Here is a 26,773-nt window from a genome sequence, read left to right on the forward strand (position 1 = left end):
TATATGCTTGAGATTTCATAAGTAACAAATGGTTTATTTAATAGTTTGTTCAGCTTCTATTGGTGACTCTGGCTTTGATAATATTCATGACATGACGAGTGGCATAATCATGATATTCCCTGGATTATGAGGCCTATGTAACGATCACTGATGACGGTTGACCAAAGGAATCGTGCAGATGGTCATGCCCGCTGAACAGCGAGTTTGGTGACTGTTATGCTTAGTATACTTTAGTTTATGATGCTGAGTGAGCAGTTGTTTGGGTGGTCAAATCAAAATAATCTCGCGACAAGTACATTCTAATACACTGCCCCCCTCCTATGTACACTTTCTTTTAAGGTCTAAAAAACATTTGGTCAAAACATCTGAATAATGTTACCGATATTTGCCTATACCTGTATTAAGGTTAAATGTGAACATTGAAACTTCCGTTTGTGGACGGTGTATTTAGTAGTGTAGAAGCAATGGTACAATAAATTGTCATCGATTTTAGTAGTCGTCTAATCAAGTTATCAGTTAAGGTAAACACATCGTTTTAGGTCGAGTCGTGTTGACTGATATACAGAGGAGTAACCATGGGAACAAAATATTGTGTCAACAGTTGCGTTGGTCTTTATTTGGTAACACCAGAAAAAATAAAATGAATGTCTGGGGTATGATTGTTGAAATAGGCTGCTTAAACAGGATTATAAATATGGAAGACGTGGTCGTGTATATCAGAGTAAACAAATAAACATAGCAACTTGTAAACCTTGAATGAGACTCGGCCAAAAAATTCCATGTTTTACACACTGCAGAAAAGTAGAGAGATCGATGTCATGATTGAATAAATGTCAAATAAAATGTCGTCGATTCATTTATGTTGTCTAACGGGTAATCGATTGAATACATACTGGCATTTAGAGGTGTTTTAGCTTATTTAATTTGCTGTAACCATGGATATAATGTATGTGTCTGTCAATTGCTGGCTTTGTCGATACCGACATTGATAGTCCCAAGGACACTGGACGCAATGATCCCGGGACCCGCCGTAGGCGGCAGTATTTTCATTCGAGGTCAATTTTGGACCACCAGGTCATTCCTAAACGCGTAATTATGACTGAGTCGAGAATCAATTTTGGGTGCCAGAAATCATCCAAAGACGTTTATTTGGGTATAATTTGCGCTGTCAAGACAAAGTTCAGGCTAATAAAATAAGATTGACGACGTTTTCCCATGAGAAAAAAGTGAATTATTTGTTGAAAAAAGCGGAGAAAAATTGATACGCAGAAATCGTGACGTTGACTCTACGCATGCAATGCAGCGTCATGGAAATTGTCGACAGTACACGTACACGCATCTTTCGATGACGTGATTATTTTGCCAGCCAGCCCAGGACGCCGTACAGACATTGTACTAAGGTAAGAGCCTTTGCCCTTTTCCACAAATTTTAATATATTCTTAACAATTGCTTTACCTCTAAAACTCTGCACACCATGCTATGATCATTCAGTGTTTTGTACTAAACGACTCATCGCTTAGCAAAGCCAATTTTCAGGATTTATTGGCACATGATGTCATGAATCAGAGAAACTAATGACCAAAAATAAATATTGCATCGTATATAAATGATGACAGCGATTTACTAGGCCTATGGCCTGTGAACTCATATGATGTGTGTGCACGGTGCGACTAGTAACAATTACCTAACCTACCGGTTCTTCACGGCCACAGTTGTCGCGATGCATCTCAATAAAATAGCATCTAAAACCAATTAAGGCCGATATATGTAAATACTTGTACATTAATAGTCTAGTCTATGCAACCAGCAATAATGACATGCAAGAATGGCATTGGCAAAATGATGACCTCGGATGTAGCCATGTCTAGGGGCATGGATATGATTTATAGTCTTTGCCCATTAATGTAATGTTATAATGTATATGAAGTATGTGATCATGATTAATCTTCATGATCATTTGTGACCACACCATTGATTATTCGGCATAGGCTACCACACACTGTATAATATTGAGCAGAAAGTCATGCAAGAAATTGCTTTTGATTCACCACATTGGCATGGCTGGCTGTATTCATTCTTACTTTTTCATGATCATTGTTTGGCTCACTACAAGTTTCTTGTGATTTAGGTGGATTTTTGTCACATGCAAGAAATAGCAAGAGCTGCAATGTGTACATCAGGGGGCTTTTATCATGCTTGTGATGTTGCTACTGTAGGTAAATGGCCACAGCAGGAATGTACATAACTGTCATTTATTAGGCAGAAACTGATACGGGCCAATTCCTTGTGCTCACTACATACACATGTACATCAGTGAAGGTTTTTCTGTCGCCAGCTGCCATTTTTGAAATGGTGCCACCGATCAACAGTTCATGCCACTCACCTCAACCTTAAACAATGACATGTGTTGTCATTTGTTATTAATTTTATTTTTATGGAAATGAGTTACCTTTTTCTAAAATAAACAAAATTTGATAGTAATATCATCATGTAAAAAAATGTTTAAAATGATTGTATTTGATATAGACTGAACATGTTGGGGAAAAAATAAATCTAAAATAATAATATAATCCCTGCCTTACCATTACCATTGCCATGCGATAAATTCATTACTTTTACCGGTTCTATCAGTCTGATGGAATTGATATCATCATTGATAACTCTATGAAGTACAATTACATTCCATATAGTCTCTTTGCACCTACTTTATTTCTTATTCATTCTGAATGGATAGTTGGATGAACACACAATAGCCTAAAAGTAAGGGGGTATATTTGTACAACACCCTGTAACTTTGCATGATATGGGTCTATAATACTGTCTTGTAAACAGTTAACTACTGGTTTTGTACAGTTTATTGTTGCTGCACATATACTTATTGAAAACAATAAGATATAGTATTTTCGGCAATATGATTACTACCAAATTGGTCGGTGGTGATACCTATCATTTGGGTCTTCCGTCGACACTTATCTGCTTTTGCACCATGAGTCGTTCCATGCACATCATACCAGATTTAATCATGACACTCCGTTTACAACACTAATTTACCTCATTATAATGTGCATAACCTGTGTTTTCATTGAGAGGATGCTTGAATGCACGGTAGTGCTTTCAGCATCCTCTCACTAGTTATTTACAATGTGCCTCAAGATTTAATTTATGGAAAGTCCAATCATATCCAAAGCATTTCAACAATGTTCTTACTATTGAACTTTCCTCTACTCAACACCTTACTCAAATCATTCATTACAATATATAATCCTTACCACTTGTTTTTTATTTTCTTCCAGGCGAGATAATTCAACCATCACCTGTATCTCCTATTGGTTCAACTTTTTACTTTATTCTTACTCGAATTTTTTTGTAAACTTGTTGTATATTGATGGTTAAGATAAAAAATAAAAACTTTATTTTTTCCTTGTTCATCACAGACGTTTATTCTATTCACACTATTTTTACATGGTTGTCTTCCAACTAGTCATGCTGAGTGATGTCTAATAGCAGCTGGCCAAATTACAATCGAGTGGTGGGTGGGTCACAGTCAAGTACAAACAAGCCATTCACTGCCAAAGAACAAATATAATCATTCTTTCCGATCAAGTACTTTAACCCTCTTGATTCAAATGACATAAACAAAAGACGTAAGACATCACCTACTTCCTATAACACACAACACCATATTCACGTAATTGTTCATACATGTATACATTGTCACAGCAAAATCAATTACATAAATTTACCAAATCCAGCTCCAGCAAATCATCTGCCCATATTAACTATAGCCTCTTTTGTAATCCCTCTAATACTTCTATTTTGTGTTTCAATTACATAATGTTAGTCCAAAAATGTCAGCTTCAATTATTTAAACACAATCCTATTATCAAGATCACGTTTGTATAGCGCTGGTAACGCTAACTCTGGATTGTAATGTTAGCCCTCAGTGGACGATATCGTCCTTCCGTACAAGCCTATTTTAGTTCTATTCTGAATAGAAAACAGTGACTTGTGCCCCAATTGTGAATGTTCTGATTTATAGGGCATAAACCAATGGGGTGTTGGCTCAATTTCTATCGTTATAAGTTCTTCTTCTTTTCCGGGCCAAGTTTTTTGGTATACAAATAACTATTATAATGAAATAATGAAATGAGTTCAGGGAGCAGGTGATACCACTACCCCCACGTTAACCAAATGCTGATCAAACACTTAACTGTATTAAAATTGGGTATTTTGTGATCAGATAAAAGCTACAATATTTGCTGAATTTTGTACATATATGTTAGAGTGCAGTAGTGAAATATTAAACAAATATTTGTATTATATGCTTGAGATTTCATAAGTAACAAATGGTTTATTTAATGGTTTGTTCAGCTTCTATTGGTGACTCTGGCTTTGATAATATTCATGACATGACGAGTGGCATAATCATGATATTCCCTTGATTATGAGGCCTATGTAACAATCACTGATGACGGTTGATCAGAGGAACCGTACAGATGGTCATGCCCGCTGAGCAGCGAGTATGGTGACTTTAATGCTTAGTATACTTTAGTTTATGATGCTGAGTGAGCAGTTGTTTGGGTGGTCAAATCAAAATAATCTCGCGATGAGTACATTCTAATACACTGCCGCCCTCCTATGTACACTTTCTTTTAAGGTCTAAAAAACATTTGGTCAAAACATCTGAATAATGTTACCGATATTTGCCTATACCTGTATTAAGGTTAAATGTGAACATTGAAACTTCCGTTTGTCGACGGTGTATTTAGTAGTGTAGAAACAATGGTACAATAAATTGTCATCGATTTTAGTAGTCGTCTAATCAAGTTGTCAGTTAAGGTAAACACATCGTTTTAGGTCGAGTCGTGTTGACTGACATACACAGGAGTAACCATAGTAACAAAATATTGTGTCAACAGTTGCGCTGGTCTTTATTTGCTGACACTAGAAAAAATAAAATGAATGTCAGGGGTATGACTGTTGAAATAGGCTGCTTAAACAGGATTTTAAATATGGAAGACGTGGTCGTGTATATCAGAGTAAACAAATAAACATAGCAACTTGTAAACCTTGAATGAGACTCGGCCAAAAAATTGCATGTTTTACACACTGCAGAAAAGTAGGAGATCGATGTCATGATTGAATAAATGTCAAATAAAATGTCGTCGATTCATTTCTGTTGTCTAACGGGTAATCGATTGAATACATACTGGCATTTAGACGTGTTTTAGCTTATTTACTTTGCTGTAACCATGGATATAATGTATGTGTCTGTCAATTGCTGGCTTTGTCGATACCGACATTGATAGTCCCAAGGACACTGGTTTGTAATGTTAGCCCTCAGTGGACGATATCGTCCTTCTGTACAAGCCTAGTTTAGTTTTTTTCTGAATAGAAAACAGTGGCTTGTGCCCCAATTGTGAATGTTCTGATTTATAGGGCGTAAACCAATGGGGTGTTGGCTCAATTTCTATCGTTATAAGTTCTTCTTCTTTTTCCGGGCCAAGTTTTTGGTACAAAAAGAACTATATAATGAAATAATGAAATTAGTTCAGAGAGCAGGTGATACCACTACCCCCCCCCCCCCCCGTCAACCAAATGCTGATCAAACACTTAACTGTATTAAAATTGGGTGTATTGTGATCAGATAAAAGCTACAATATTTCCTGAATTTTGTACATATATGTTAGAGTGCAGTAGTGAAATATTAAACAAATATTTGTATTATATGCTTGAGATTTCATAAGTAACAAATGGTTTATTTAATGGTTTGTTCAGCTTCTATTGGTGACTCTGGCTTTGATAATATTCATGACATGACGAGTGGCATAAGCATGATATTCCCTGGATTATGAGGCCTATGCAACGATCACTGATGACGGTTGAGCAGATGAAACGGACAGATCGTCATGCCCGCTGAGCAGCGAGTTTGGTGACTTTTATGCTTAGTATACTTTAGTTTATGATGCTGAGTGAGCAGTTGTTTGGGTGATCAAATCAAAATAATCTCGCGATGAGTACATTCTAATACACTGCCCCCTCCTATGTACACTTTCTTTTAAGGTCTAAAAAATATTTTGTCAAAACATCTGAATAATGTTACCGATATTTGCCTATACCTGTATTAAGGTTAAATGTGAACATTGAAACTTCCGTTTGTGGACGGTGTATTTAGTAGTGTAGAAGCAATGGTACAATAAATTGTCATCGATTTTAGTAGTCGTCTAATCAAGTTATCAGTTAAGGTAAACACATCGTTTTAGGTCGAGTCGTGTTGACTGATATACAGAGGAGTAACCATGGGAACAAAATATTGTGTCAACAGTTGCGTTGGTCTTTATTTGGTAACACCAGAAAAAATAAAATGAATGTCTGGGGTATGATTGTTGAAATAGGCTGCTTAAACAGGATTATAAATATGGAAGACGTGGTCGTGTATATCAGAGTAAACAAATAAACATAGCAACTTGTAAACCTTGAATGAGACTCGGCCAAAAAATTCCATGTTTTACACACTGCAGAAAAGTAGAGAGATCGATGTCATGATTGAATAAATGTCAAATAAAATGTCGTCGATTCATTTCTGTTGTCTAACGGGTAATCGATTGAATACATACTGGCATTTAGAGGTGTTTTAGCTTATTTAATTTGCTGTAACCATGGATATAATGTATGTGTCTGTCAATTGCTGGCTTTGTCGATACCGACATTGATAGTCCCAAGGACACTGGACGCAATGATCCCGGGACCCGCCGTAGGCGGCAGTATTTTCATTCGAGGTCAATTTTGGACCACCAGGTCATTCCTAAACGCGTAATTATGACTGAGTCGAGAATCAATTTTGGGTGCCAGAAATCATCCAAAGACGTTTATTTGGGTATAATTTGCGCTGTCAAGACAAAGTTCAGGCTAATAAAATAAGATTGACGACGTTTTCCCATGAGAAAAAAGTGAATTATTTGTTGAAAAAAGCGGAGAAAAATTGATACGCAGAAATCGTGACGTTGACTCTACGCATGCAATGCAGCGTCATGGAAATTGTCGACAGTACACGTACACGCATCTTTCGATGACGTGATTATTTTGCCAGCCAGCCCAGGACGCCGTACAGACATTGTACTAAGGTAAGAGCCTTTGCCCTTTTCCACAAATTTTAATATATTCTTAACAATTGCTTTACCTCTAAAACTCTGCACACCATGCTATGATCATTCAGTGTTTTGTACTAAACGACTCATCGCTTAGCAAAGCCAATTTTCAGGATTTATTGGCACATGATGTCATGAATCAGAGAAACTAATGACCAAAAATAAATATTGCATCGTATATAAATGATGACAGCGATTTACTAGGCCTATGGCCTGTGAACTCATATAATGTGTGTGCACGGTGTGACTAGTAACAATTACCTAACCTACCGGTTCTTCACGGCCACAGTTGTCGCGATGCATCTCAATAAAATAGCATCTAAAACCAATTAAGGCCGATATATGTAAATACTTGTACATTAATAGTCTAGTCTATGCAACCAGCAATAATGACATGCAAGAATGGCATTGGCAAAATGATGACCTCGGATGTAGCCATGTCTAGGGGCATGGACATGATTTATAGTCTTTGCCCATTAATGTAATGTTATAATGTATATGAAGTATGTGATCATGATTAATCTTCATGATCATTTGTGACCACACCATTGATTATTCGGCATAGGCTACCACACACTGTATAATATTGAGCAGAAAGTCATGCAAGAAATTGCTTTTGATTCACCACATTGGCATGGCTGGCTGTATTCATTCTTACTTTTTCATGATCATTGTTTGGCTCACTACAAGTTTCTTGTGATTTAGGTGGATTTTTGTCACATGCAAGAAATAGCAAGAGCTGCAATGTGTACATCAGGGGGCTTTTATCATGCTTGTGATGTTGCTACTGTAGGTAAATGGCCACAGCAGGAATGTACATAACTGTCATTTATTAGGCAGAAACTGATACGGGCCAATTCCTTGTGCTCACTACATACACATGTACATCAGTGAAGGTTTTTCTGTCGCCAGCTGCCATTTTTGAAATGGTGCCACCGATCAACAGTTCATGCCACTCACCTCAACCTTAAACAATGACATGTGTTGTCATTTGTTATTAATTTTATTTTTATGGAAATGAGTTACCTTTTTCTAAAATAAACAAAATTTGATAGTAATATCATCATGTAAAAAAATGTTTAAAATGATTGTATTTGATATAGACTGAACATGTTGGGGAAAAAATAAATCTAAAATAATAATATAATCCCTGCCTTACCATTACCATTGCCATGCGATAAATTCATTACTTTTACCGGTTCTATCAGTCTGATGGAATTGATATCATCATTGATAACTCTATGAAGTACAATTACATTCCATATAGTCTCTTTGCACCTACTTTATTTCTTATTCATTCTGAATGGATAGTTGGATGAACACACAATAGCCTAAAAGTAAGGGGGTATATTTGTACAACACCCTGTAACTTTGCATGATATGGGTCTATAATACTGTCTTGTAAACAGTTAACTACTGGTTTTGTACAGTTTATTGTTGCTGCACATATACTTATTGAAAACAATAAGATATAATATTTTCGGCAATATGATTACTACCAAATTGGTCGGTGGTGATACCTATCATTTGGGTCTTCCGTCGACACTTATCTGCTTTTGCACCATGAGTCGTTCCATGCACATCATACCAGATTTAATCATGACACTCCGTTTACAACACTAATTTACCTCATTATAATGTGCATAACCTGTGTTTTCATTGAGAGGATGCTTGAATGCACGGTAGTGCTTTCAGCATCCTCTCACTAGTTATTTACAATGTGCCTCAAGATTTAATTTATGGAAAGTCCAATCATATCCAAAGCATTTCAACAATGTTCTTACTATTGAACATTCCTCTACTCAACACCTTACTCAAATCATTCATTACAATATATAATCCTTACCACTTGTTTTTTATTTTCTTCCAGGCGAGATAATTCAACCATCACCTGTATCTCCTATTGGTTCAACTTTTTACTTTATTCTTACTCGAATTTTTTTGTAAACTTGTTGTATATTGATGGTTAAGATAAAAAATAAAAACTTTATTTTTTCCTTGTTCATCACAGACGTTTATTCTATTCACACTATTTTTACATGGTTGTCTTCCAACTAGTCATGCTGAGTGATGTCTAATAGCAGCTGGCCAAATTACAATCGAGTGGTGGGTGGGTCACAGTCAAGTACAAACAAGCCATTCACTGCCAAAGAACAAATATAATCATTCTTTCCGATCAAGTACTTTAACCCTCTTGATTCAAATGACATAACCAAAAGACGTAAGACATCACCTACTTCCTATAACACACAACACCATATTCACGTAATTGTTCATACATGTATACATTGTCACAGCAAAATCAATTACATAAATTTACCAAATCCAGCTCCAGCAAATCATCTGCCCATATTAACTATAGCCTCTTTTGTAATCCCTCTAATACTTCTATTTTGTGTTTCAATTACATAATGTTAGTCCAAAAATGTCAGCTTCAATTATTTAAACACAATCCTATTATCAAGGTCACGTTTGTATAGCGCTGGTAACGCTAACTCTGGATTGTAATGTTAGCCCTCAGTGGACGATATCGTCCTTCCGTACAAGCCTATTTTAGTTCTATTCTGAATAGAAAACAGTGACTTGTGCCCCAATTGTGAATGTTCTGATTTATAGGGCGTAAACCAATGGGGTGTTGGCTCAATTTCTATCGTTATAAGTTCTTCTTCTTTTCCGGGCCAAGTTTTTTGGTATACAAAGAACTATTATAATGAAATAATGAAATGAGTTCAGGGAGCAGGTGATACCACTACCCCCACGTTAACCAAATGCTGATCAAACACTTAACTGTATTAAAATTGGGTATTTTGTGATCAGATAAAAGCTACAATATTTGCTGAATTTTGTACATATATGTTAGAGTGCAGTAGTGAAATATTAAACAAATATTTGTATTATATGCTTGAGATTTCATAAGTAACAAATGGTTTATTTAATGGTTTGTTCAGCTTCTATTGGTGACTCTGGCTTTGATAATATTCATGACATGACGAGTGGCATAATCATGATATTCCCTTGATTATGAGGCCTATGTAACAATCACTGATGACGGTTGATCAGAGGAACCGTACAGATGGTCATGCCCGCTGAGCAGCGAGTATGGTGACTTTAATGCTTAGTATACTTTAGTTTATGATGCTGAGTGAGCAGTTGTTTGGGTGGTCAAATCAAAATAATCTCGCGATGAGTACATTCTAATACACTGCCGCCCTCCTATGTACACTTTCTTTTAAGGTCTAAAAAACATTTGGTCAAAACATCTGAATAATGTTACCGATATTTGCCTATACCTGTATTAAGGTTAAATGTGAACATTGAAACTTCCGTTTGTCGACGGTGTATTTAGTAGTGTAGAAACAATGGTACAATAAATTGTCATCGATTTTAGTAGTCGTCTAATCAAGTTGTCAGTTAAGGTAAACACATCGTTTTAGGTCGAGTCGTGTTGACTGACATACACAGGAGTAACCATAGTAACAAAATATTGTGTCAACAGTTGCGCTGGTCTTTATTTGCTGACACTAGAAAAAATAAAATGAATGTCAGGGGTATGACTGTTGAAATAGGCTGCTTAAACAGGATTTTAAATATGGAAGACGTGGTCGTGTATATCAGAGTAAACAAATAAACATAGCAACTTGTAAACCTTGAATGAGACTCGGCCAAAAAATTGCATGTTTTACACACTGCAGAAAAGTAGGAGATCGATGTCATGATTGAATAAATGTCAAATAAAATGTCGTCGATTCATTTCTGTTGTCTAACGGGTAATCGATTGAATACATACTGGCATTTAGACGTGTTTTAGCTTATTTACTTTGCTGTAACCATGGATATAATGTATGTGTCTGTCAATTGCTGGCTTTGTCGATACCGACATTGATAGTCCCAAGGACACTGGTTTGTAATGTTAGCCCTCAGTGGACGATATCGTCCTTCTGTACAAGCCTAGTTTAGTTTTTTTCTGAATAGAAAACAGTGGCTTGTGCCCCAATTGTGAATGTTCTGATTTATAGGGCGTAAACCAATGGGGTGTTGGCTCAATTTCTATCGTTATAAGTTCTTCTTCTTTTTCCGGGCCAAGTTTTTGGTACAAAAAGAACTATATAATGAAATAATGAAATTAGTTCAGGGAGCAGGTGATACCACTACCCCCCCCCCCCCCGTCAACCAAATGCTGATCAAACACTTAACTGTATTAAAATTGGGTGTATTGTGATCAGATAAAAGCTACAATATTTCCTGAATTTTGTACATATATGTTAGAGTGCAGTAGTGAAATATTAAACAAATATTTGTATTATATGCTTGAGATTTCATAAGTAACAAATGGTTTATTTAATGGTTTGTTCAGCTTCTATTGGTGACTCTGGCTTTGATAATATTCATGACATGACGAGTGGCATAAGCATGATATTCCCTGGATTATGAGGCCTATGCAACGATCACTGATGACGGTTGAGCAGATGAAACGGACAGATCGTCATGCCCGCTGAGCAGCGAGTTTGGTGACTTTTATGCTTAGTATACTTTAATTTATGATGCTGAGTGAGCAGTTGTTTGGGTGGTCAAATCAAAATAATCTCGCGATGAGTACATTCTAATACACTGCCCCCTCCTATGTACACTTTCTTTTAAGGTCTAAAAAATATTTTGTCAAAACATCTGAATAATGTTACCGATATTTGCCTACACCTGTAATAAGGTTAAATGTGAACATTCCGTTTCTGGACGGTATATTTAGTAGTGTAGAAACAATGGTACAATAAATTGTCATCGATTTTAGTAGTCGTCTAGTCAAGTTATCAGTTGAGGTAAACACATCGTTTTAGGTCGAGTCGTGTTGACTGATATACAGAGGAGTAACCATGAGAACAAAATATTTTGTCAACAGTTGCGTTGGTCTTTATTTGGTGACACTAGAAAAAATAAAATGAATGTCTTGGGTATGATTGTTGAAATAGGCTGCTTAAACAGGATTTTAAATATGGAAGACGTGGTCGTGTATATCAGAGTAAACAAATAAACATAGCAACTTGTAAACCTTGAATGAGACTCGGCCAACAAATTCCATGTTTTACACACTGCAGAAAAGTGGAGAGATCGATGTCATGATTGAATAAATGTCAAATAAAATGTCGTCGATTCATTTCTGTTGTCTAATGGGTAATCGATTGAATACATACTGGCATTTAGAGGTGTTTTAACTTATTTACTTTGCTGTAACCATGGATATAATATATGTGTCTGTCAATTGCTGGCTTTGTCGATACCGACATTAATAGTCCCAAGGACACTGGTTTGTAATGTTAGCCATCAGTGGACAGTATCGTCCTCCCGCAAAAGCCTATTTTAGTTCTTTTCTGAATAGGGAACAGTGGCTTGTGCCCCAGTTGTGAGTGTTCTGATTACAAGGGTGTTTACCGATGGGATATTGGCTCAATTTCTATCGTTATAAGTTATTCTTATTTTTCCGGGCCAAGTTTTTTGGTATAAAAAGAACTATTATAATGAAATAATGAAATTAGTTCTGGGAGCAGGTGATAGCACTAACCCCCCCCCCCCCCCCGTTAACCAAATGCTGATCAAACACTTAACTGTATTAAAATTGGGTGTATTGTGATCAGATAAAAGGTACAATATTTCCTGAATTTTGTACATATATATTAGAGTGCAGTAGTGAAATATTAAACAAATATTGGTATTATATGCTTGAGATTTCATAAGTAACAAATGGTTTATTTAGTGGTTTGTTCAGCTTCTATTGGTGACTCTGGCTTTTGATAATATTCATGACATGACGAGTGGCATAATCATGATATTCCCTGGATTATGAGGCCTATGCAACGATCACTGATGACGGTTGAGCAGATGAAACGGACAGATGGTCATGCCCGCTGAGCAGCAAGTTTGCTGACTGTTATGCTTAGTATACTTTAATTTATGATGCTGAGTGAGCAGTTGTTTGGGTGGTCAAATCAAAATAATCTCGCGATGAGTACATTCTAATACACTGCCCCCTCCTATGTACACTTTCTTTTAAGGTCTAAAAAACATTTGGTCAAAACATCTGAATAATGTTACCTGTATTAAGGTTAAATGTGAACATTGAAACTTCCGTTTGTGGACGGTGTATTTAGTAGTGTAGAAACAATGGTACAATAAATTGTCATCGATTTTAGTAGTCGTCTAATCAAGTTATCAGTTAAGGTAAACACATCGTTTTAGGTCGAGTCGTGTTGACTGATATACAGAGGAGTAACCATGGGAACAAAATATTGTGTCAACAGTTGCGTTGGTCTTTATTTGGTAACACCAGAAAAAATAAAATGAATGTCTGGGGTATGATTGTTGAAATAGGCTGCTTAAACAGGATTATAAATATGGAAGACGTGGTCGTGTATATCAGAGTAAACAAATAAACATAGCAACTTGTAAACCTTGAATGAGACACGGCCAAAAAATTCCATGTTTTACACACTGCAGAAAAGTAGAGAGATCGATGTCATGATTGAATGAATGTCAAATAAAATGTCGTCGATTCATTTCTGTTGTCTAACGGGTAATCGATTGAATACATACTGGCATTTAGAGGTGTTTTAGCTTATTTACTTTGCTGTAACCATGGATACAATGTATGTGTCTGTCAATTGCTGGCTTTGTCGATACCGACATTGATAGTCTCAAGGACACTGGACGCAATGATCCCGGGACACGCCGTAGGCGGCAGTATTTTCATTCGAGGTCAATTTTGGATCACCAGGTCATTCCTAAACGCGTAATTAGGACTGAGTCGAGAATCAATTTTGGGTGCCAGAAATCATCCAAAGACGTTTATTTGGGTATAATTTGCGCTGTCAAGACAAAGTTCAGGCTAATAAAATAAGATTGACGACGTTTTCCCATGAGAAAAAAGTGAATTATTTGTTGAAAAAAGCGGAGAAAAATTGATACGCAGAAATCGTGACGTTGACTCTACGCATGCAATGCAGCGTCATGGAAATTGTCGACAGTACACGTACACGCATCTTTCGATGACGTGATTATTTTGCCAGCCAGCCAAGGACGCCGTACAGACATTGTACTAAGGTAAGAGCCTTTGCCCTTTTCCACAAATTTTAATATATTCTTAACAATTGCTTTACCTCTAAAACTCTGCACACCATGCTATGATCATTCAGTGTTTTGTACTAAACGACTCATCGCTTAGCAAAGCAAATTTTCAGGATTTATTGGCACATGATGTCATGAATCAGAGAAACTAATGACCAAAAATAAATATTGCATCGTATATGAATGATGACAGCGATTTACTAGGCCTATGGCCTGTGAACTCATATGATGTGTGTGCACGGTGCGACTAGTAACAATTACCTAACCTACCGGTTCTTCACGGCCACAGTTGTCGCAATGCATCTCAATAAAATAGCATCTAAAACCAATTAAGGCCGATATGTGTAAATACTTGTACATTAATAGTCTAGTCTATGCAACCAGCAATAATGACATGCAAGAATGGCATTGGCAAAATGATGACCTCGGATGTAGCCATGTCTAGGGGCATCGATATGATTTATAGTCTTTGCCCATTAATGTAATGTTATAATGTATATGAAGTATGTGATCATGATTAATCTTCATGATCATTTGTGACCACACCATTGATTATTCGGCATAGGCTACCACACACTGTATAATATTGAGCAGAAAGTCATGCAAGAAATTGCTTTTGATTCACCACATTGGCATGGCTGGCTGTATTCATTCTTACTTTTTCATGATCATTGTTTGGCTCACTACAAGTTTATTGTGATTTAGGTGGATTTTTGTAACATGCAAGAAACAGCAAGAGCTGCAATGTGTACATCAGGGGGCTTTTATCATGCTTGTGATGTTGCTACTGTAGGTAAATGGCCACAGCAGGAATGTACATAACTGTCATTTATTAAGCAGACACTGATACGGGCCAATTCCTTGTGCTCACTACATACACATGTACATCAGTGAAGGTTTTTCTCTCGCCAGCTGCCATTTTTGAAATGGTGCCACCGATCAACAGTTCATGCCACTCACCTCAACCTTAAACAATGACATGTGTTGTCATTTGTTATTAATTTTATTTTTATGGAAATGAGTTACCTTTTTCTAAAATAAACAAAATTTGATAGTAATATCATCATGTAAAAAAAAATGTTTAAAATGATTGTATTTGATATAGACTGAACATGTTGGGGAACAAATAAATCTAAAATAATAATATAATCCCTGCCTAACTACCCAATATTTTTTACCCTAATACTGGAAACACCAAATTTGTTTTTCATTGGCCTCATAATGGCTTGAGATTTTTTTAACATGATCCACATAAATAATGAGGGATGAACAGGGATTCTGTACAAACAGGTCCATGCATTTACATTCTATGTTTCTGGTTTGATGTTGACTCATTTACAGCCCTGTCATTGGTGATACAAGAAGTTTACTCCTTATAGCATGTGTGTGGGCTGTCTTATGCAACCCAACAATGCTGTTTTTGCACATGGTCAATTCACTCCGGTTATATGTCAGATGACACATTACCATTGCCATGCGATAAATTCATTACTTTTACCGGTTCTATCAGTCCGATGGAATTGATATCATCATTGATAACTCTATGAAGTACAATTACATTCCATATAGTCTCTTTGCACCTACTTTATTTCTTATTCATTCTGAATGGACAGTTGGATGAACACACAATAGCCTAAAAGTAAGGGGATATATTTGTACAACACCCTGTAACTTTGCATGATATGGGTCTATAATACTGTCTTGTAAACAGTTAACTACTGGTTTTGTACAGTTTATTGTTGCTGCACATATACTTATTGAAAACAACAAGATATAGTATTTTCGGAAATATGACTACTACCAAATTGGTCGGTGGTGATACCTATCATTTGGGTCTTCCGTCGACACTTATCTGCTTTTGCACCATGAGTCGTTCCATGCACATCATACCAGATTTAATCATGACACTCCGTTTACAACACTAATTTACCTCATTATAATGTGCATAACCTGTGTTTTCATTGAGAGGATGCTTGAATGCACGGTAGTGCTTTCAGCATCCTCTCACTAGTTATTTACAATGTGCCTCAAGATTTAATTTATGGAAAGTCCAATCATATCCAAAGCATTTCAACAATGTTCTTACTATTGAACATTCCTCTACTCAACACCTTACTCAAATCATTCATTACAATATATAATCCTTACCACTTGTTTTTTATTTTCTTCCAGGCGAGATAATTCAACCATCACCTGTATCTCCTATTGGTTCAACTTTTTACTTTATTCTTACTCGAATTTTTTTGTAAACTTGTTGTATATTGATGGTTAAGATTAAAAATACAAACTTTATTTTTTCCTTGTTCGTCACAGACGTTTATTCTATTCACACTATGTTTACATGGTTGTCTTCCAACTAGTCATGCTGAGTGTCTAATAGCAGCTGGCCAAATTACAATCGAGTGGTGGGTGGGTCACAGTCAAGTACAAACAAGCCATTCACTGCCAAAGAACAAATATAATCATTCTTTCCGATCAAGTACTTTTAACCTCTTGATTCAAATGACATAACCAAAAGACGTAAGACATCACCTACTTCCTATAACACACAACACCATATTCACGTAATTGTTCATATATGTATACATTGTCACAGCAAAATCAATTACATAAATTTACCAAATCCAGCTCCAGCAAATCATCTGCCCATATTAACTATAGCCTCTTTTGTAATCCCTCTAATACTTCTATTTTGTGTTTCAATTACATAATGTTAGTCCAAAAATGTCAGCTTCTATTATTTGAACACAATCCTATTATCAAGGTCACGTTTGTATTGCGCTGGTAACACTAACTCTGGATTGTAATGTTAGCCCTCAGTGGACGATATCGTCCTTCCGTACAAGCCTATTTTAGTTCTTTTCTGAATAGAGAACAGAGGCTTGTGCCCCAATTGTGAATGTTCTGATTTATAGGGCGTAAACCAATGGGGTGTTGGCTCAATTTCTATCGTTATGATTTCTTCTTCTTTTTCCAGTCCAAGTTTTTTGGTATAAAAAGAACTATTATAATGAAATAATGGAATTATTTCAGGGAGCAGGTGATAGCACTACCCCCCCCCCCGTTAACCAAATGTTGATCAAACACTTAACTGTATTAAAATTGGGTGTATTGTGATCAGATAAAAGCTATAACATTTCTTGAATTTTGTACATATATGTTAGAGTGAAGTAGTGAAATATTAAACAAATATTTGTATTCCATGCTTGAGATTTCATAAGTAACAAATGGTTTATTTAATGGTTTGTTCAGCTTCTATTGGTGACTCTGGCTTTGATAATATTCATGACATGACGAGTGGCATAAGCATGATATACCCTGGATTATGGGGCCTATGCAACGATCACTGATGACGGTTGAGCAGAGGAAACCGACAGATCGTCATGCCCGCTGAGCAGTAAGTTTGGTGACTGTTATGCTTAGTATACTTTAGTTTATGATGCTGAGTGAGCAGTTGTTTGGGTGGTCAAATCAAAATAATCTCGCGATGAGTACATTCTAATACACTGCCCCCTCCTATGTACACTTTCTTTTAAGGTCTAAAAAACATTTGGTCAAAACATCTGAATAATGTTACCTGTATTAAGGTTAAATGTGAACATTGAAACTTCCGTTTCTGGACGGTGTATTTAGTAGTGTAGAAACAATGGTACAATAAATTGTCATCGATTTTAGTAGTCGTCTAATCAAGTTATCAGTTAAGGTAAACACATCGTTTTAGGTCGAGTCGTGTTGACTGATATACAGAGGAGTAACCATGGGAACAAAATATTGTGTCAACAGTTGCGTTGGTCTTCATTTGGTGACACTAGAAAAAATAAAATGAATGTCTGGGGTATGATTGTTGAAATAGGCTGCTTAAACAGGATTTTAAATATGGAAGACGTGGTCGTGTATATCAGAGTAAACAAATAAACATAGCAACTTGTAAACCTTGAATGAGACTCGACCAAAAAATTCCATGTGTTATACACTGCAGAAAAGTAGAGAGATCGATGTCATGATTGAATATATGTCAAATAAAATGTGTCGATTCATTTCTGTTGTCTAACGGGTAATCGATTGAATACATACTGGCATTTAGAGGTGTTTTAGCTTATTTACTTTGCTGTAACCATGGATATAATGTATGTGTCTGTCAATTGCTGGCTTTGTCGATACCGACATTGATAGTCCCAAGGACACTGGATTGTAATGTTAGCCCTCAGTGGACGATATCGTCCTTCCGTACAAGCCTATTTTAGTTCTTTTCTGAATAGAAAACAGTGGCTTGTGCCCCAATTGTGAATGTTCTGATTTATAGGGCGTAAACCAATGGGGTGTTGGCTCAATTTCTATCGTTATAAGTTCTTCTTCTTTTCCGGGCCAAGTTTTTTGGTATAAAAAGAACTATTATAATGAAATAATGGAATTAGTTCAGGGAGCAGGTGATACCACTACCCCCACGTTAACCAAATGCTGATCAAACACTTAACTGTATTGAAATTGGGTGTATTGTGATCAGATGAAAGGTACAATATTTTCTGAATTTTGTACATATATGTTGGAGTGCCGTAGTGAAATATTAAACAAATATTTGTATTTCATGCATGAGATTTCATAAGTAACAAATGATTTATTTAATGGTTTGTTCACTTCTATTGGTGACTCTGGCTTTGATAATATTCATGACATGACGAGTAGCATAATCATGATATTCCCTGGATTATGAGGCCTATGTAACGATCACTGATGACGGTTGAGCAGAGGAACCGTACAGATGGTCATGCCCGCTGAGCAGCAAGTTTGGTAACTGTTATGCTTAGTATACTTTAGTTTATGATGCTGAGTGAGCAGTTGTTTGGGTGGTCAAATCAAAATAATCTCGCGACGAGTACATTCTAATACACTGCCCCCCTCCTATGTACACTTTCTTTTAAGGTCTAAAAAACATTTGGTCAAAGCATCTGAATAATGTTACCGATATTTGCCTATACCTGTATTAAGGTTAAATGTGAACATTGAAACTTCCGTTTGTGGACGGTGTATTTAGTAGTGTAGAAAAAATGGTACAATAAATTGTCATCGATTTTAGTAGTCGTCTAATCAAGTTGTCAGTTAAGGTAAACACATCGTTTTAGGTCGAGTCGTGTTGACTGATATACAGAGGAGTAACCATGGGAACAAAATATTGTGTCAACAGTTGCGTTGGTCTTTATTTGGTAACACCAGAAAAAATAAAATGAATGTCTGGGGTATGATTGTTGAAATAGGCTGCTTAAACAGGATTATAAATATGGAAGACGTGGTCGTGTATATCAGAGTAAACGAATAAACATAGCAACTTGTAAACCTTGAATGAGACTCGGCCAAAAAATTCCATGTTTTACACACTGCAGAAAAGTAGAGAGATCGATGTCATGATTGAATAAATATCAAATAAAATGTCGTCGATTCATTTCTGTTGTCTAACGGGTAATCGATTGAATACATACTGGCATTTAGAGGTGTTTTAGCTTATTTACTTTGCTGTAACCATGGATATAATGTATGTGTCTGTCAATTGCTGGCTTTGTCGATACCGACATTGATAGTTCCAAGGACACTGGACGCAATGATCCCGGGACCCGCCGTAGGCGGCAGTATTTTCATTCGAGGTCAATTTTGGACCACCAGGTCATTCCTAAACGCGAAATTATGACTGAGTCGAGAATCAATTTTGGGTGCCAGAAATCATCCAAAGACGTTTATTTGGGTATAATTTGCGCTGTCAAGACAAAGTTCAGGCTAATAAAATAAGATTGACGACGTTTTCCCATGAGAAAAAAGTGAATTATTTGTTGAAAAAAGCGGAGAAAAATTGATACGCAGAAATCGTGACGTTGACTCTACGCATGCAATGCAGCGTCATGGAAATTGTCGACAGTACACGTACACGCATCTTTCGATGACGTGATTATTTTGCCAGCCAGCCCAGGACGCCGTACAGACATTGTACTAAGGTAAGAGCCTTTGCCCTTTTCCACAAATTTTAATATATTCTTAACAATTGCTTTACCTCTAAAACTCTGCACACCATGCTATGATCATTCAGTGTTTTGTACTAAACGACTCATCGCTTAGCAAAGCCAATTTTCAGGATTTATTGGCACATGATGTCATGAATCAGAGAAACTAATGACCAAAAATAAATATTGCATCGTATATAAATGATGACAGCGATTTACTAGGCCTATGGCCTGTGAACTCATATGATGTGTGTGCACGGTGCGACTAGTAACAATTACCTAACATACCGGTTCTTCACGGCCACAGTTGTCGCGATGCATCTCAATAAAATAGCATCTAAAACCAATTAAGGCCGATATGTGTAAATACTTGTACATTAATAGTCTAGTCTATGCAACCAACAATAATGACATGCAAGAATGGCATTGGCAAAATTATGACCTCGGATGTAGCCATGTCTAGGGGCATGGATATGATTTATAGTCTTTGCCCATTAATGTAATGTTATAATGTATATGAAGTATGTGATCATGATTAATCTTCATGATCATTTGTGACCACACCATTGATTATTCGGCATAGGCTACCACACACTGTATAATATTGAGCAGAAAGTCATGCAAGAAATTGCTTTTGATTCACCACATTGGCATGGCTGGCTGTATTCATTCTTACTTTTTCATGATCATTGTTTGGCTCACTACAAGTTTCTTGTGATTTAGGTGGATTTTTGTCACATGCAAGAAATAGCAAGAGCTGCAATGTGTACATCAGGGGGCTTTTATCATGCTTGTGATGTTGCTACTGTAGGTAAATGGCCACAGCAGGAATGTACATAACTGTCATTTATTAGGCAGAAACTGATACGGGCCAATTCCTTGTGCTCACTACATACACATGTACATCAGTGAAGGTTTTTCTGTCGCCAGCTGCCATTTTTGAAATGGTGCCACCGATCAACAGTTCATGCCACTCACCTCAACCTTAAACAATGACATGTGTTGTCATTTGTTATTAATTTTATTTTTATGGAAATGAGTTACCTTTTTCTAAAATAAACAAAATTTGATAGTAATATCATCATGTAAAAAAATGTTTAAAATGATTGTATTTGATATAGACTGAACATGTTGGGGAAAAAATAAATCTAAAATAATAATATAATCCCTGCCTTACCATTACCATTGCCATGCGATAAATTCATTACTTTTACTGGTTCTATCAGTCTGATGGAATTGATATCATCATTGATAACTCTATGAAGTACAATTACATTCCATATAGTCTCTTTGCACCTACTTTATTTCTTATTCATTCTGAATGGATAGTTGGATGAACACACAATAGCCTAAAAGTAAGGGGGTATATTTGTACAACACCCTGTAACTTTGCATGATATGGGTCTATAATACTGTCTTGTAAACAGTTAACTACTGGTTTTGTACAGTTTATTGTTGCTGCACATATACTTATTGAAAACAATAAGATATAGTATTTTCGGCAATATGATTACTACCAAATTGGTCGGTGGTGATACCTATCATTTGGGTCTTCTGTCGACACTTATCTGCTTTTGCACCATGAGTCGTTCCATGCACATCATACCAGATTTAATCATGACACTCCGTTTACAACACTAATTTACCTCATTATAATGTGCATAACCTGTGTTTTCATTGAGAGGATGCTTGAATGCACGGTAGTGCTTTCAGCATCCTCTCACTAGTTATTTACAATGTGCCTCAAGATTTAATTTATGGAAAGTCCAATCATATCCAAAGCATTTCAACAATGTTCTTACTATTGAACATTCCTCTACTCAACACCTTACTCAAATCATTCATTACAATATATAATCCTTACCACTTGTTTTTTATTTTCTTCCAGGCGAGATAATTCAACCATCACCTGTATCTCCTATTGGTTCAACTTTTTACTTTATTCTTACTCGAATTTTTTTGTAAACGTATTGTATATTGACGGTTAAGATAAAAAATAAAAACTTTATTTTTTCCTTGTTCATCACAGACGTTTATTCTATTCACACTATTTTTACATGGTTGTCTTCCAACTAGTCATGCTGAGTGATGTCTAATAGCAGCTGGCCAAATTACAATCGAGTGGTGGGTGGGTCACAGTCAAGTACAAACAAGCTATCCACTGCCAAAGAACAAATATAATCATTCTTTCCGATCAAGTACTTTAACCCTCTTGATTCAAATGACATAACCAAAAGACGTAAGACATCACCTACTTCCTATAACACACAACACCATATTCACGTAATTGTTCATACATGTATACATTGTCACAGCAAAATCAATTACATAAATTTACCAAATCCAGCTCCAGCAAATCATCTGCCCATATTAACTATAGCCTCTTTTGTAATCCCTCTAATACTTCTATTTTGTGTTTCAATTACATAATGTTAGTCCAAAAATGTCAGCTTCAATTATTTAAACACAATCCTATTATCAAGGTCATGTTTGTATAGCGCTGGTAACGCTAACTCTGGATTGTAATGTTAGCCCTCAGTGGACGATATCGTCCTTCCGTACAAGCCTATTTTAGTTCTATTCTGAATAGAAAACAGTGACTTGTGCCCCAATTGTGAATGTTCTGATTTATAGGGCGTAAACCAATGGGGTGTTGGCTCAATTTCTATCGTTATAAGTTCTTCTTCTTTTCCGGGCCAAGTTTTTTGGTATACAAAGAACTATTATAATGAAATAATGAAATGAGTTCAGGGAGCAGGTGATACCACTACCCCCACGTTAACCAAATGCTGATCAAACACTTAACTGTATTAAAATTGGGTGTATTGTGATCAGATAAAAGCTACAATATTTCCTGAATTTTGTACATATATGTTAGAGTGCAGTAGTGAAATATTAAACAAATATTTGTATTATATGCTTGAGATTTCATAAGTAACAAATGGTTTATTTAATGGTTTGTTCAGCTTCTATTGGTGACTCTGGCTTTGATAATATTCATGACATGACGAGTGGCATAATCATGATATTCCCTCGATTATGAGGCCTATGTAACAATCACTGATGACGGTTGATCAGAGGAACCGTACAGATGGTCATGCCCGCTGAGCAGCAAGTTTGCTGACTGTTATGCTTAGTATACTTTAATTTATGATGCTGAGTGAGCAGTTGTTTGGGTGGTCAAATCAAAATAATCTCGCGATGAGTACATTCTAATACACTGCCTCCTCCTATGTATACTTTCTTTTAAGGTCTAAAAAATATTTTGTCAAAACATCTGAATAATGTTACCGATATTTGCCTACACCTGTATTAAGGTTAAATGTGAACATTCCGTTACTGGACGGTATATTTAGTAGTGTAGAAACAATGGTACAATAAATTGTCATCGATTTTAGTAGTCGTCTAGTCAAGTTATCAGTTGAGGTAAACACATCGTTTTAGGTCCAGTCGTGTTGACTGATATACAGTGGAGTAACCATGAGAACAAAATATTTTGTCAACAGTTGCGTTGGTCTTTATTTGGTGACACTAGAAAAAATAAAATGAATGTCTTGGGTATGATTGTTGAAATAGGCTGCTTAAACAGGATTTTAAATATGGAAGACGTGGTCGTGTATATCAGAGTAAACAAATAAACATAGCAACTTGTAAACCTTGAATGAGACTCGGCCAACAAATTCCATGTTTTACACACTGCAGAAAAGTGGAGAGATCGATGTCATGATTGAATAAATGTCAAATAAAATGTCGTCGATTCATTTCTGTTGTCTAACGGGTAATCGATTGAATACATACTGGCATTTAGAGGTGTTTTAACTTATTTACTTTGCTGTAACCATGGATATAATATATGTGTCTGTCAATTGCTGGCTTTGTCGACACCGACATTAATAGTCCCAAGGACACTGGTTTGTAATGTTAGCCATCAGTGGACGGTATCGTCCTCCCGCAAAAGCCTATTTTAGTTCTTTTCTGAATAGGGAACAGTGGCTTGTGCCCCAGTTGTGAGTGTTCTGATTACAAGGGTGTTTACCAATGGGATATTGGCTCAATTTCTATCGTTATAAGTTATTCTTCTTTTTCCGGGCCAAGTTTTTTGGTATAAAAAGAACTATTATAATGAAATAATGAAATTAGTTCTGGGAGCAGGTGATAGCACTAACCCCCCCCCCCCCCCCCGTTAACCAAATGCTGATCAAACACTTAACTGTATTAAAATTGGGTGTATTGTGATCAGATAAAAGGTACAATATTTCCTGAATTTTGTACATATATATTAGAGTGCAGTAGTGAAATATTAAACAAATATTGGTATTATATGCTTGAGATTTCATAAGTAACAAATGGTTTATTTAGTGGTTTGTTCAGCTTCTATTGGTGACTCTGGCTTTTGATAATATTCATGACATGACGAGTGGCATAATCATGATATTCCCTGGATTATGAGGTCTATGCAACGATCACTGATGACGGTTGAGCAGATGAAACGGACAGATCGTCATGCCCGCTGAGCAGCAAGTTTGGTGACTTTTATGCTTAGTATACTTTAGTTTATGATGCTGAGTGAGCAGTTGTTTGGGTGATCAAATCAAAATAATCTCGCGACGAGTACATTCTAATACACTGCCCCCTCCTATGTATACTTTCTTTTAAGGTCTAAAAAACATTTGGTCAAAACATCTGAATAATGTTACCGATATTTGCCTATACCTGTATTAAGGTTAAATGTGAACATTGAAACTTCCGTTTCTGGACGGTATATTTAGTAATGTAGAAACAATGGTACAATAAATTGTCATCGATTTTAGTAGTCGTCTAATCAAGTTATCAGTTAAGGTAAACACATCGTTTTAGCTCGAGTCGTGTTGACTGATATACAGAGGAGTAACCATGGGAACAAAATATTGTGTCAACAGTTGCGTTGGTCTTTATTTGGTGACAATAGAAAAAATAAAATGAATGTCTGGGGTACGATTGTTGAAATAGGCTGCTTAAACAGGATTTTAAATATGGAAGACGTGGTCGTGTATATCAGAGTAAACAAATAAACATAGCAACTTGTAAACCTTGAATGAGACTCGGCCAAAAAATTCCATGTTTTACACACTGCAGAAAAGTAGAGAGATCGATGTCATGATTGAATTAATGTCAAATAAAATGTCGTCGATTCATTTCTGTTGTCTAACGGGTAATCGATTGAATACATACTGGCATTTAGAGGTGTTTAGCTTATTTACTTTGCTGTAACCATGGATATAATGTATGTGTCTGTCAATTGCTGGCTTTGTCGATGCCGACATTGATAGTCCCAAGGACACTGGTTTGTAATGTTAGCCCTCAGTGGACGATATCGTCCTTCCGTACAAGCCTATTTTAGTTCTTTTCTGAATAGAAAACAGTGGCTTGTGCCCCAATTGTTAATGTTCTGATTTATAGGGCGTAAACCAATGGGATGTTGGCTCAATTTCTATCGTTATGATTTCTTCTTCTTTTTCCGGTCCAGGTTTTTTGGTATAAAAAGAACTATTATAATGAAATAATGGAATTAGTTCAGGGAGCAGGTGATAGTACTACCCCCACGTTAACTAAATGCTGATCAAACACTTAACTGTATTAAAATTGGATGTATTGTGATCAGATAAAAGCTACAATATTTCCTGAATTTTGTACATATATGTTAGAGTGCCGTAGTGAAATATTAAACAAATATTGGTATTATATTCTTGAGATTTCATAAGTAACAAATGGTATATTTAGTGGTTTGTTCAGCTTCTATTGGTGACTCTGGCTTTGATAATATTCATGACATGACGAGTGGCATAATCATGATATTTTCTGGATTATAAGGCCTATATAATGATCACTGATGACGGTTGAGCAGATGAAACGGACAGATCGTCATGCCCGCTGAGCAGCGAGTTTGGTGACTATTATTACCAAACGCTTCAGCGTGGTATTAAGAGTTTGTTTTCAGGAGTGGGTGATACCAAGGCGGGAAATGGATGCACATATGGGGTTAATTCCTTGAATTGCAATATAGAGGGTTCAGGCTGAAATACAATATATAGTGTTTTCATGTTTCGTCTGATATTTCTATGGTATTCTGCTGCTGTAAGTAATGCACGATTTGTTCCGAAATTCAGTATATTGTGTGTATTCCAGGGTTATTCGTTTTTTGCTGAAAACACCCCTATTTTTTAGTGGCAGAGTCGAATAGTTTCACTCCCACTGGGAAAGCTGCATTGTTGCTTGAATGTGAGCTAATTAAACACATTTTCCAGACCGGCGAAAGAGTATGCAACAGCCAATTTTAACAGCCTGTCACGTGATTTTACTCTGAATGTCAACATGAAAAGAGGCTAGTCCATTTTACGCAGGAGTAATTGGGAGTAGAATATGTGAGGGATAGTATCAACATAGATGTGTATAGTGAAATATAATATCTGTCCTTCTTTTGCATCTCAAGCATTTCTGTTTTAGTATATTGGTTTGAAAATGTTGAACCTGCATGATTTGCAATG

General features: G+C 36.3%; 2 long non-coding RNA genes across 2 annotated transcripts; both read left to right on the forward strand.

Moving 5' to 3' along the window:
* The first annotated feature begins 1,322 nt into the window (after positions 1-1,322).
* LOC144343464 (uncharacterized) lies at positions 1,323-3,429 on the forward strand. Its single transcript, XR_014931137.1, has 2 exons — positions 1,323-1,400; positions 3,295-3,429. It is a non-coding gene; the product is annotated as an uncharacterized LOC144343464 (long non-coding RNA).
* A 3,618-nt stretch (positions 3,430-7,047) lies between these two features.
* Positions 7,048-9,154, forward strand: LOC146735609 (uncharacterized). The gene is made up of 2 exons (XR_014931138.1): positions 7,048-7,125; positions 9,020-9,154. It is a non-coding gene; the product is annotated as an uncharacterized LOC146735609 (long non-coding RNA).
* Positions 9,155-26,773: the final 17,619 nt, after the last annotated feature.

The sequence above is a fragment of the Saccoglossus kowalevskii genome, chromosome 12 (genome assembly GCF_978046115.1).
Source record: "Saccoglossus kowalevskii chromosome 12, keSacKowa6.1, whole genome shotgun sequence".
Taxonomy (NCBI): Eukaryota; Metazoa; Hemichordata; class Enteropneusta; family Harrimaniidae; genus Saccoglossus; species Saccoglossus kowalevskii.